Source organism: Salminus brasiliensis, chromosome 16, assembly GCF_030463535.1.
Source record: "Salminus brasiliensis chromosome 16, fSalBra1.hap2, whole genome shotgun sequence".
In the NCBI taxonomy this organism is placed as follows: Eukaryota; Metazoa; Chordata; class Actinopteri; order Characiformes; family Bryconidae; genus Salminus; species Salminus brasiliensis.
The window spans coordinates 1,106,142-1,119,790 of NC_132893.1; the positions used below are offsets into that span (position 1 = coordinate 1,106,142).

Genomic DNA, 13,649 nt, shown 5'->3' on the forward strand with positions numbered 1-13,649 from the left:
AAAGCCCCCCAGCATTGAGCTGTGGAGCAGTGGGAGAACTGTGTTCTCTGGAATGATGGTGGAGGAGCTCCATCCAGTACTTTTAGATGGGAAGAGTTGGTGGAGTTAGGGATGATGAGGTGGGGTGGTGATCATCATTCAACATCCTGACCTCACTAAAGCTCTTGTGGTTGAATGCAATCAAATCCTCACAGCAATGTGAGCTTCAAAATCTAGTAGAAAGTCTTCTTCTCTGGACAGTTACTCCAACAAGATCAGGATCAGCTCTTTTAATACCCTTTATTTCAAACGATTATTGAATGGAGCAAGTGTCCCAATACTTTTGTCCATATAGAGTATGTTTTACTGGTTAATTCAGTCCATGTTGGTTTGTTTTGATCTCTTAATCTCTTAATTGATACTGATTGTTCTACATCTTCAGGTCGGGTTGATTTTTGTTAACGACCTTGAACTTGAGAAATATGCTTTATGAATTAAACATGCTATTATTGATTTTATGAATGTTATTTAATATAAATATAATTAGAGCTGATTATTAGAACACAGACCTGATCTCAAGTCTGCAAATAACGTCAAACTTACTACCCTACTGGACTCCACTGCACATGTTAAAGGGAAGCTACACCAATTTTTCAAATTCTCCACATAATCCAGTGCCTGAGATGAACGCATTCAGAGTAGATTTGGGGTGAAATTTCCGTGGCCTATTGGAGCAAAGCCAAGTCGATTTCTTCACTGTGGTGGTGAACGGAACCAGGCGTCAGTTGCCATGACTACGACAAAAATATAGCCACTTCATTTACTACCCAAACTAATATTTCACGTGTCTTCTGAGTTTTACTGTTTTGGGAACGTTGAAGGTGATGAAGGTGTTGAAGCAGGAAAAATTAACAAGCCTAAGAATCTGAGACACTAGAACCGGACTGTGATGTTCTAGATAAAGGACTGGATCGGAACATCTTCAAAACAGCATCAGGCAGGTCTTGTGGGGTGTTTTCTCCTGGTATGCAGTGGTCAGTACCTACCAAAAGTGCACCAAGGAAGGACGACCAGTGGGCACCTAAGGCTCACTGATTGATGCATATGGAGGCCCCGCCCACCTTACAGGACTTCTTTAAGGATCTACTGCTCACGTTAGTCTTGGTGCCAGAAACCACAGCAGGACACCTTCGGAGGTCTTAAGACGAGTCCGTGCCTCGAATGCTCAGATCTGCTGAGGCAGCATGAGGAGGACCTACTCAATATAAGGCAGGTGGTGCTAATGTTATGGCTGATGTATGGTGTATATTCACAATATATTTGCCTAGTCAGCCTTTTAGCAGTTTAGCCCCGCCTACTCACACCAAGGTTATAAGGAGTGTTTTGGTGTGGACTGCTTTTGGAAACAAGGCACAACACAGGGCAGCCAATCAGAACAGAGCTTCAGACGTCTGGTTCCTCTCGCCACTGCCGTGAACATGTCTGTCTCGTACGTTTGTCTAGAGCAGAGCGTCTCACACCAAACCAGCCTAACTTTGTTTATATCTCACCTGTTTAATTATACAGCAATTTTAAAATTCTGGTGGAATTCCCCTTTAAGCAGTACTTAAACAGGCTACTATGACATTAGGCCCAACGTCGGATTCTCGTAGAAGCGCCAACAAGTGGACTTCAATCCGGGCGCTTATTCAGAGTGACATCTGAGCGGCTCGTAGCGCGGTAATGAATGTAGGTCAGCGTGAGGAGAGCGGCTTTGGCTTAAGCAGAGCACTGGACGAGGGGCCGGCGGGAGTGTATGCATCACACACACGCATGCAAAACACACAAAGAGCCGGAGCTCGGCATGTACGCTTTACTGTGGAGCAGCCGGCCTTCCGGTGCACTGGGCAGGACTTTAAACGGGACATTCATACCGGTAAATCATTAATGTCCAAAAGTTTGTGGACACCCCTTCCAGCTACTTTATGTCGCACCCGTTGCTGACACAGATGTGCAAATGCACACATAAACAGCTTGTCTAGTCCCTGTAGAGAAGTACCGCTCTGGGGGCAGATCATTATCGTGATCCCACCTAGAGCAGAGTATAAAGCCCCCCCAGCATGTGTAACTGTGTTCTCTGGAATGATGGTGGTGGAGCTCCAGACAGTATTTTTGGAGGGGATGAGTTGGGGAGTTGGGGATGATGAGGTGGGGTGGTGATCATCCATCCAACATCCTGACCTCACTTGCTAATGCTTTAGTGGTTGAATGCAATCAAATCCTCACAGCAATGCTCCTCCTCCAAAATCAGAAACCATGCAGAAAGCCTTTTCCCTGGACAGCAGAGACAGTTACTCCAACAAAAGCAAGATCAGCTCTTTTAATACCCTTGATTTCAGAAGACACAATGACTGAATGAGCAGGTGTCCCAATACTTTTGTCCATTTAGTGTACGTTAAGGTTTACAGTGACTTCGCTCGCCTGGAGCGTTCGGGGTGTTAAGCTCACCGCGGTGGGTTACATGCATAATAAATGTCCATGTTAGCAGCGTCAATAAATATAGATGCCGGTCTCGCCATAGTGCAACCACACACACACACACACACACACACACACACACACATAGAGAGAGAGAGAGAGAAAGAGAGAGAGAGACACCCACACAAAGACATGCTTGCACACAGACCTGCACACCACTGACACAGTGCTGAATAGCAATAGCTTACCTACATTCATAATCATCACTGACACACATTCAAATTACACACACACACACACACACACACACACACACGCTGCAGAGCCACAGAAATAAAGAGATCAGCATGCATTCTTTCATGGAATCCTCCCTTCCTCCTCACCTCCTCTCCTCCACTCCTTTTCTCCTCTTCCTCCTTCTTTCCCTCCTCCCGGCGCTCTCTCTCTCTCTCTCTCTCTCTCGCTCGCTCGCTCTCCCTCTCTCACTTTATCCCTTTGTCCTCTCCTTTCCTCCTCTCCTCTCCTCTCTTCTCCTCCGACGCTCTACTTCCACACCTCTGCTCCTTCGCTACCTGCACCTATCCTCTCTCCTCTCCTCTCTCTCTCTCTCCTCTCCTCCTCCTCCTCCTCCTCCTCCACCTCCCTCTCCTCCTACCCCTCCTCTCTCTCTCTCTCCAGTGCTCAGATGTTCTCAACAGACATCCATGTGCAGAGGCCCGGAGAGGCGGGGCCTAATTAAATAGCCCCTGCATTCAGCTCACGTGTCAATCATCCTCTTTCAGCCACTTGCAGAAGCGAGGTCACTGCCGGTCAACGTGGGCCGGCCAATGAGGGGCCGGGGAGGGAGGGGCTGGAGGTGGGGAATGTGTAAAGAAGGGAGTGTGTGTATATATATGTGCATGTGTGTGCAGTGAATGTGTGTGTGTGTGTGTGTGTGTTTTGGAATAAGGCCAGCACACTGTGAGCTATTTTTAAACCTCCACAGTAGGGTGGCAAAAAGACTCCATTTTCTACCCAGCAGAACCAGCCTCTCCTCAGAAAGCAGCACCAGCTCATCTCGCGGAGAAACGCACCAGCCGCAGAAACACAGCGGCTTATTCATGAGTGCCAAATTCGCCCCCCAGCCATTCATGCCTTTTCCTACTAGCCTGACCCCTGTGCTTCTCCGCACCTCCTACACGGCTGTTTTTGGGAGCCGAAACAAAGTAGGCGGTTTGGCAGGCACCGCTTCGGCAAGGGCAGCTCGCGGAAGCGATCAGGGCTCCGGCTACTGCTCTGCTTACAAAGACAGGAGGAACCCTCGGCGCAGCGCTGACCAGAGCATGTCCGCTGGGTATCCACCATCCAGCCCATACAGCGCGGTGCAGCGTGGAAGCCCACATCCGCAAGTCTGACCTGATAACACAAATACAACAAATACAACGATTTAATGTCTGATATTACGACTCCAACCAGAAAATCAAGACTGACCAATTCAGCACTGTGAGAGATCAGACATTTTCATATCAGCGCTTCTGGAAGCTGAAACAGAAATACAAAATACTAAGTTTGAATTTTGAGAAAATTAGTCAAGTCAAAATAAAGGATAAGGGGAATGAGGAGAGTCGGAATCGAAATTTGGAGAAAGTCAGAATTGCAGCAAAATAAAGTCAGAATTATGAGTTTCAAAGTCAGAATAAAAATAAAAAGTCAGAATTCATTCAATTTTCTGGCTGATTCTTGTCAAATAAGTCGGAATTTCACAATTTTAAAGCAAGTTATGGCTGAATTTCATAAAATAAGTCAGAATTATGAGCTTCAGAATCAGAATTTTGGGAAGGAAAAATTATTAGATTCAACGTCAGAATTACATTAAAATAAATCAGAATAAAAAAGTCAGAATTATGAGACTGTGGCTGTCAAAGTCAAAGTCAAAACTACACAATTTTAAAGCAGGATTAAAAAACAAAACAGAAATTATGAGATTTCATGGCTGGATTTCATAAAATAAGCCAGACTTTTAAGACAGAATGAAAAATAAGTCAGAATTACAAAATTTTACTCTGAATTATGGGATTATACAGCAGAATTTTGTAAAATGTGAGAATTCTTAGATTCTAAATCAGAATTGTAAAAGTCAGAATTTCAAGATACTGAGACTTTATGACAGCCAAAATGATGTGATTTTAAATCAGAAAGCCACAATTTTTAAAAATTCAGTAAAACATTAAGATTCTCAGTCAGAATTGTGGTGAATTCAGATTTATGAGATTCTGAGTCAGAGGTCTGAGAGTTTAGAGACTACACCCCAGCTCCTACACCCTACAGAGTCAGAGACACAGCAGCGGTATCTCAGCTTCAGTCTCAGCAGATCATAATAAACGCCCTGTGGAGAATCTAATGCCCAGCGTTGGTCACTGCAGCTCATCGTTCAGCTTCTAAAGCAGCTTTAAATCCCAGCCTGACTCCAGTACCTCCTGAAGTCAGCTCTGAGCTCCTCCACGCCTGCTGGAACTGCAGTAAAACATTAGGATGCAGTCTGAGGAAGGAGGAAGACTCTTCTACTTTTTTATCTTTAACACGCAACGTCTTTAACATGCAAAGTCCTCTTCTCATCAAAACAATGCGATCAATAATGCTGCAATGAACTCTTAATGGACAGAATCTAATCATGGTTTTTGTCGTACTTTGTGTACACTGCATACAGAGCGTGAAAAAGTGTTTTCCCCCATCTGAATTCCTGAAGAAAGAAGAAGAGAGGAGAAATTAGGAGAAGAGAGGAGAAGAGAGGAGAAATTAGGAGAAGAGAGGAAGAAGAGAGGAGAAGAGAGGAAGAAGAGAGGAGAAGAGAGGAAGAAGAGAGGAGAAGAGAGGAGAAATGAGGAGAAGAGAGGAGAAATGAGGAGAAGAGAGGAGAAATGAGGAAGAAGAGATGAGAAGAGAGGAGAAATGAGGAGAAGAGAGGGAGAAGAGAGGAGAAATGAGGAGAAGAGAGGAGAAATGAGGAGAAGAGAGGGAGAAGAGAGGAGAAATGAGGAGAAGAGAGGAGAAATGAGGAGAAATGAGGAGAAGAGAGGAAGAAGAGATGAGAAGAGAGGAGAAATGAGGAGAAGAGAGGAAGAAGAGAGGAGAAATGAGGAGAAGACAGAAGAAGAGAGGAGAAATGAGGAGAAATGAGGAGAAGAGAGGGAGAAGAGAGGAAGAAGAGAGGAAGAAGAGAGGAAGAAGAGAGGAGAAATGAGGAGAAATGAGGAGAAATGAGGAGAAGAGAGGGAGAAGAGAGGAGAAGAGAGGAGAAATGAGGAGAAATGAGGAGAAGAGAGGAGAAATGAGGAGAAGAGAGGAGAAATGAGGAGAAATGAGGAGAAGAGAGGGAGAAGAGAGGGAGAAGAGAGGAGAAGAGAGGAGAAATGAGAAGAGAGGAAGAAGAGAGGAGAAATGAGGAGAAGAGAGGAGAAATGAGGAGAAGACAGAAGAAGAGAGGAGAAATGAGGAGAAGAGAGGAGAAGAGAGGAGAAATGAGGAGAAGAGAGAGGAGAAGAGAAGATGATAGGGGATAAAACGGGAGGGGGGAATTTTGCATAATTGAGTGTGTGTGTGTGTGTGGGCTAGTGAGTAGACTGTTCCGGCACAGCTGAGTAGCCCCGGCAGCTGAGTGACTGAGCACTAGACTAGAGAAAGCACTGGGAGAAGGGGTTTTGGTGGGCTTGGTGGGGGGGGGTCCTTGTCTACGTGACGCTTTGCGCATAGCACCTACTGCAAGAGAGAGAGAAAAGGACCTCTGCTCTCTCGCCCATCCTTTCATGATTGACCAGGGAGACTGGGCGGCACAGAGACAGACGGAGCGGACAACCAGAGAAGAGGCACACAAGATGGACATGGCTGTTCCAGATCAGTGGAGAGAGAAAGAGAGAGAGAGAGAGAGAGAGAGAGAGAGAGAAAGAGAGAGAGACAGACTGTCTGACTGCCCATAGCAACAGCAACCCCACTGCTCTCTCTCCATTGGACGAGTGAGCAGCTTGCATGCTATCCCTATGTCGACATTCCAGCCAATCAGATCGTCCGGCCTGCTGAGCCGCTCACCATGGTAACAGAACTACACACTCCAGTGAAACATGGACGCCTCACATGTGTGCACACACACACACACACACACACACACACACACACACTTCTTCCTCTGCACGCAAAGAAAAATGACAACAGCCATACACTGCACACATATTTATATATACACTACATGGACAAAAGTATTGGGACACTTGCCCATTCGTTGTTTCTTCTGAAATCGAGGCTAATAACAAGAGTTTCTCCTGCTTCTGTTGGAGTAACTGTCTCTACTGTGCAGAGAAGAAGGCTTTCTACTAGATTTTGGAGGAGCATTGCTGTGAGGATTTGATAGCATTCAGTGACGAGTATTAGTGAGGTCAGGATGTTGGATGATGATCACCACCCCACCCCATCACCCCCAACTCATCCCATTATCACAAAGTACTGGATGGAGCTCCTTCACCATCATTCCAGAGAACACAGTTCTTCCACTGCTCCACAGCTCCTCAGTGCTAGGGGGCTTTATACCCCTCTACTAGCCCAGGCCTGGCATTAGGCAGCATGGAGCCAATAGGGTCATGATGTTGATCTACTCCATCTGTATCAGTAATGAGAGCAACTTAAAGTAGCTGAATGTGAATCTGTTATGGAAGGGGTGTCCACAAACATTTAGCAGAGCCTTCAAACAACAACCGTTGATCTCCTGCAAGAGATCCTGGTTCTGTCAATAACAGTCATCCAGGCAGTGAAGTAGAAAAGCACTGCCACAAAATCGCAGCACCATCACCACCACCACCACCACCAGCGTGATGACTGACTGCTGATAGGATCTATATGTGGTGGGAAAATGTAACAGGCTCTCCACCCCCCAAAAACGTCTGCTTTTGACCCACTAGTCCACAGTACCTCATAACCCACCAATTTTGCCCTCATAACCCACCAATGTTGTCTGTCTCTGAGGGTAGATGGTGAATGCTGACCTTATCTAAGGCTTAGCCGTTGGTTTGGCTTCCTGAAAGTCTTTTGTGACTTCCTGGAGGAATTTTGGTCAGTTCACCTCAGGGAGGATTCACAGTTGTTCCAAGTTTCCTCATTCCTCATTCCCATTTGGAGATAATTGCTCTCACTGTGGTTCATTGGAGTCCCAGAGCTCTGGAGTTGGCTATGGAAACCTTACCAGTCCAACAGATTTCAATAACTTTCTTACTCGTCTGAAGTCCGTCCCGTTGGTGATAGAGCACACTGCTTGTTGAGAGCTTTAGGTTCTACCTCACACTGCTGGAAAATGTTCTATTTAAGTGGTGTTTAGATTTAACAGGGCTGGGAGTAATCAGGCCTAGGCGTGGTTCGCCTAACTGCAGTTGGTAACTACATTGCGGTTCATTGGCTGAAGAACGAAGGGGGCAATCACTTTTTCAGAGATTCCATGGATAGCCATCCAAGTGAAGTTTGTGTTTAGTAGGGTTGCCTTTGTCTTTGAAAAATATGCAAAAGTAGATAAAATCGGGGGGCGGACAAACACTTGTTCACTATATCATATTATCCTTCACTCTGAAAATACAAAGGATTCTTTGAGCAGTACCACAGAAGAACCGTCAAAGGACCGTGAGTTTAGCGGGGGGGGGGTTGACCTTTGGATCCCATCAACTCGAAGCCCCCTAGAACTCCAGTCCAAATTTCTCAAGTTTCCCTTCCTTGCTTCAGCCAAAGTAGTGTGGTCTACACTTTAGTAGCTGGGGAATGATTCTTTATGGATTCTTCTAAAAGGTGATCTGTGATCTGGGCATTATGATGAGTGCTGCGACTGACATTTAATAAGCTTGCAGGATATTAACCTGCCACAACAGCTCCTCTGCAACTTCTACAGGTCCACTGTGGAGAGGATCCTGACCAGCTGCATCACGGTCTGGTATGGCAGCGCCACTGCTGCGGAACACAAGGCCCTGCCCTGCTAAGTAGTCTTCTCTCAACCTGAGCACTAGCTGCTATACTCAGTACTGCAGTCTACACCTTGTTTATGCACCTGATGCTGTTTACAACACCAGACTGGTCTACCTCAGCATACACTCCTGACGTCCCTGTACTCTTCACTGCTCATCACTGCTCTACACATTTACTCCATTTTACTGTTAGCATGGTAACTTAGTCTGGACCTCATGCACACATTTGAACATATTTTTACTCACACATATATAGACTTATTGTCTATGCACCCTGTCTCGTGTCTTGTCTGGTGTTCTTGCATTATTGTATGTCCTACTTATTCTGCAACAGAGATTTATCCCAGCAGCGTTTGTTGTACTGGACCAGCCTGTATTAGTATAATGACAATAAAGCTGAATTGAATTGAATTAAACAAATGTTATGCTGCTATGCTGCTAGTGTGTGTGTGTTTCTTTTTCGGCCGTGTGGCTGAAACTCTCACAAAAGCCTCTCTGTGGTGGGTGAAATTGGCCTCCTGGGATCGCACATCTGGAACGCGGCTGGATGGGCTGCTCTGGTGAGTGGTACGACACATCTGTAGCTCCACACACACAAACCATTTGAAAAAGCTGGGCTGCTGAGAGTGCATTTTTAATCAGTGTACACTCTGGTCAGCTGTGGGATGTGTTAGAAAAGTTTAAATATTCACAATTCCGGTAAATCTTTTATTAAATCTTTATTAATCTGTTTGAAGCAGACCAGATCCAAATATCTGCGTCCAATTACTTATGACCAGTGAAAAGAGACTTCTGTGTCAAACACTGAATATTTTATACCACAAAGTAGAATTGCAGATCTCAGCCCCATCAAACCCAACTAGACTTTATTACAATCACATCTACAGTACACCCGTGACCCAGCATCACATCTACAGTACAACCCTGACCCACCATCACATCTACAGTACACTCCTGACCCACCATCACATCTACAGTACACTCCTACTGATCCACCATCACATCTACAGTACACCCCTGACCCACCATCACATCTACAGTACACCCCTGACCCACCATCACATCTACAGTACACTCCTGACTGACCTACCATCACATCATCAGTACACTCCTGACCCACCATCACCTCTACAGTACACTCCTGACTGACCTCCCATCACATCTACAGTACACTCCTGACCGACCCACCATTACATCTACAGTACACTCCTGACCCACCATCACCTCTACAGTACACTCCTACTGACCCACCATCACATCTACAGTACACTCCTGACCCACCATCACATCTACAGTACACTCCTGACCCACCATCACATCTACAGTACACCCCTGACCCACCATCACATCTACAGTACACTCCTGACTGACCTACCATCACATCATCAGTACACTCCTGACCCACCATTACATCTACAGTACACTCCTGACCCACCATTACATCTACAGTACACTCCTGACCCACCGTCACATCTACAGTACACTACTGACTGACCCACCATCACATCTTCAGCACTCTGCTGGCCCACCATCACATCTACAGTATGCTCCTGACCCACCATCACATCTACAGTACGCTCCTGACCCACCATCACATCTACAGTACACTCCTGACCCACCATCACATCTAGAGTACACTCCTGACCTCACTTAAACTCTTGTTGCCGAAGGCAATCAAATCCTCACAGCAATGCAGTACACTCCTGACCCACCATCACATCTACAGTACACTCCTGACCCACCATCACATCTAGAGTACTCTCCTGACATCACTTAAACTCTTGTTGCCGAAGGCAATCACATCCTCACAGCAATGCTCCTCCTCCAAAATCTAGTAGAAAGTCTTCTTCTCTGGACAGTAGAGACAGTTACTCCAACAGAAGCAGGATCAGCTCTTTTTAATAGACTTGATTTTAAAAGAAACAATGAATGAGCAGGTGTCCCAATACTTTTGCCCACATAATGTATTTTTATAGCCATGCTGGAATGATGTGCATGTGTACTGATTAGGTCAGCATACTGAGAGGAGGAGTATACTGTGCATGTGCCGTGGTCGAGTCGACCTTGCTGGACAGATGAAGCACAGCAGGGGTGCTGCAAACCCATCAATACTTATCAGTGCTCCTACAACGGTCCAACAATGATCATACCTCACACACAAATCCAGCATGATCCCCTGTAAGGGCTACTACTGGTCAGACTGACCTTCAAACCCACCTCCCTTTATACCTCATTGGCTCTTCCGGCCATCTGCTGTTCTCAGGTTCGCCAGACAGGACCTTCTGACCGGAAAAATCCAGCCGTCACGGTCCACACTGTCCACCTCCATCTACAGGATTTAGAGAGACATATGTAAGATAGTATACTTCCTACCATAAATGACCTATCATATACATCACACTGACATTTCGGAGGTACAAGGTGTAGGAATAGGAGGACCTACAGAAAGTGGAGGTGGTTCTCCATCACTGTGTTCATTAGAACATCTCCCAAGCTCTGCTCATGGAGTCTAGTAGCAGTGTTAATCTTATCGCTGCCACTGTTTCTTTCGTTACTGTCACTATAATGCTTTGACAATACTGTACTTGATAAAGTCACGCCAACAACCCTATTTTAGCTTTATCATTACCAGCGAATGCAGAAAAGACCAAAAGACGTGTACATCAGGCGGCCCAGCAAAAATGCTGCCAGTAGTCTGCAGTCACACACTGCCATCTGATGGCTTACTGCAGGCAGAGCAAGCCTTTAAAATCTTTTAAAATCCCAAACCAGTGCGACAGACCTCTCTGTTCCAGTGATGTTACCAAGCAGCTTCATTCCTCTGTTTTATGCAAAAAACATCTACATGTAAGGTAATGAGTAGAATGTGATAATGTGTATGTTGTGTTTTGTAACATGTATGGAGTGCATGATAATGTGTATAGCAGGAATGATAATGTGCATAGTCTCTATATAAATATGTATAGCATGTATGACATGGGATAATATGTATAGCCTGTATGATAATGTGTACATAATGTTTGATAACAGTGTGTAGAATAATGTGTATAGCCTGTATGATTATGTATATAGCCTGTATGACTGTATGATAATGTGCACATAATGTATAGTAAATATGATAATGGTGTCTATGATAATGTGTATACCCTTTATGAGAATCTGTATAGCCTGTATGATAATGTGTACACAATGTATAAAATATACGATAATGGTGTGTATCGAAATTTGTATAGCCTGTATGAACATGTTTCTACAATGTCTAGTACATATGATAATGATGTGTATGATAATGTGTATACCCTGTATGATAATGTGTACACAATCTATAGTATTTATGATAATGGTGTGTACGATAATGTGTATACCCTATATGATAATGTGTACACCGTGTATAGTTTTTGTAGTAATTGTGTGTATGATCATGTGTATAGCCTGTATGATAATGTGCACATAATGTATAGTATATATGATAATGTTGTGTACGATAATGTGTATACCCATAACAAAAATGTGTGTAGCAATGATAATGTGTACACATTGTATAGTATTTATATATATAATAATGGTGTGTATCATAATGTGTATAGCCTGTATGATAATGTGCACATAATGCATAGTAAGTATAATAATGGTGTTTATGAAAATGTGCATACCCTATATAATAATGTGCACACAATGTATAGTATATATGATAATGGTGTGTATGATGTGTATAGCCTGTATGATAAAGTGTACACAGTGTATAGTATATATAATAATGGTGTGTATGATAATGTGTATAGCCTATTTGATAATGTGCACATCCTGTACAGTATATATGATAATGGTGTGTATGATAATGTGTATAGCCTATTTGATAAAGTGTACACAGTGTACAGTATATATGATAATGGTGTGTATGATAATGTGTATAGCCTATTTGATAAAGTGTACACAGTGTACAGTATATATGATAATGGTGTGTATGATAATGTGTATAGCCTGTATGATAATGTGCACATCCTGTACAGTATATATGATAATGGTGTGTATGATAATGTGTATAGCCTGTATGATAAAGTGTACACAGTGTACAGTATATATGATAATGGTGTGTATAATAATGTGTATAGCCTATTTGATAAAGTGTGCACAGTGTACAGTATATATGATAATGTTGTGTATGATAATGTGTATAGCCTGTATGATAAAGTGTACACAGTGTATAGTATATATGATAATGGTGCGTATGATAATGTGTATAGCCTGTATGATAATGTGCACATCCTGTACAGTATATATGATAATGGTGTGTATGATAATGTGTATAGCCTATTTGATAATGTGCACATCCTGTACAGTATATATGATGATGGTGTGTATGATAATGTGCACATCCTGTACAGTATATATGATAATGGTGTATATGATAATGTGCACCTCATGTACAGTATATATGATAATGGTGTGTATGGTAACGTTTAAAGTCCAGTGTTTGGCATTGGCTAGATTCAAACATGACCATCAGTCCCACGTGAATAAAACCCACTCCATCAGCACAGCTACTGCCAAACACAGTGTCCACTCTCATCTCGGACAGTTTTCGAACTTACACTCATGCAGGTGTAGCCCATCCAGTAAAGCCTGAGGAGCACTGCGTAATCTCTGAGTTACATAATGTGGTCAGTTTTGCAGCGTCCGCACTGAAGCTAGCAGTGAAGCAGCAGTCTCACAAGGCAAGGCACTCACCTCCCCGACGCTGAGAGGACGCAGCTCCTTCTGCCACTCCTGCGCAGCCATGCCTTCAGAACTGCCCCACTGCCTCCCAGCTCACCTGCCCCTGTGTCCACCCCACAGAGCGCGCGCTGACGCAGCTGGTAAACACTCTCTTACTTTTCCCTGGTTGGGGGGGGTGGGGGGGTGGTGAGGGGTGGGATTAGGGATTGTGACTAACTGAGTGACTCACTTCAGAAGAGCACGAGCGCGATGACGTCAGCTCACTCTGTGCCCACGCAGAATAAGAAAGGAGGGGGGGGGGGGTATTTCTATTTTACCCTGCTGACCACAAACAGGCAAACTGCAGATCATTCTGAGTAAGGTCTGGAGTCTGGGAAGCTTTAGCTGACACAGGGGGCGCGTCTCAAACCAACCCCTTCTCCCCTATATAGTGAACTGACTGGATGTCAGTAAGAAAGTTCAGGTTTGGGTCAACTCCGGAGCTATAGAAGACGCTAGGGGGCACCAGCGCCACTACAAGTTAGGTGC

At 44.4% G+C, this 13,649-nt stretch overlaps 1 protein-coding gene across 10 annotated transcripts in view; it reads right to left on the bottom strand.

Moving 5' to 3' along the window:
• Positions 1-13,287, bottom strand: part of kdm6bb (lysine (K)-specific demethylase 6B, b) — a 43,745-nt gene extending 30,458 nt beyond the window's left edge. For 4 of the 10 annotated variants that reach the window (XM_072659372.1, XM_072659370.1, XM_072659371.1 and 1 more), the window contains exons 1-3: positions 13,134-13,287; positions 10,635-10,734; positions 3,720-3,831 (exon numbers count right to left, since the gene is read on the bottom strand). The gene's annotated coding sequence lies outside the window, so the exon portion shown is untranslated. Of the gene's footprint in view, positions 1-2,819; positions 3,022-3,607; positions 3,699-3,719; positions 3,832-10,610; positions 10,735-13,133 lie in introns of those variants that run through there. The other 6 variants (XM_072659362.1, XM_072659363.1, XM_072659364.1 and 3 more) reach the window with 6 other exon arrangements.
• Between the last annotated feature and the right edge of the window lie 362 nt (positions 13,288-13,649).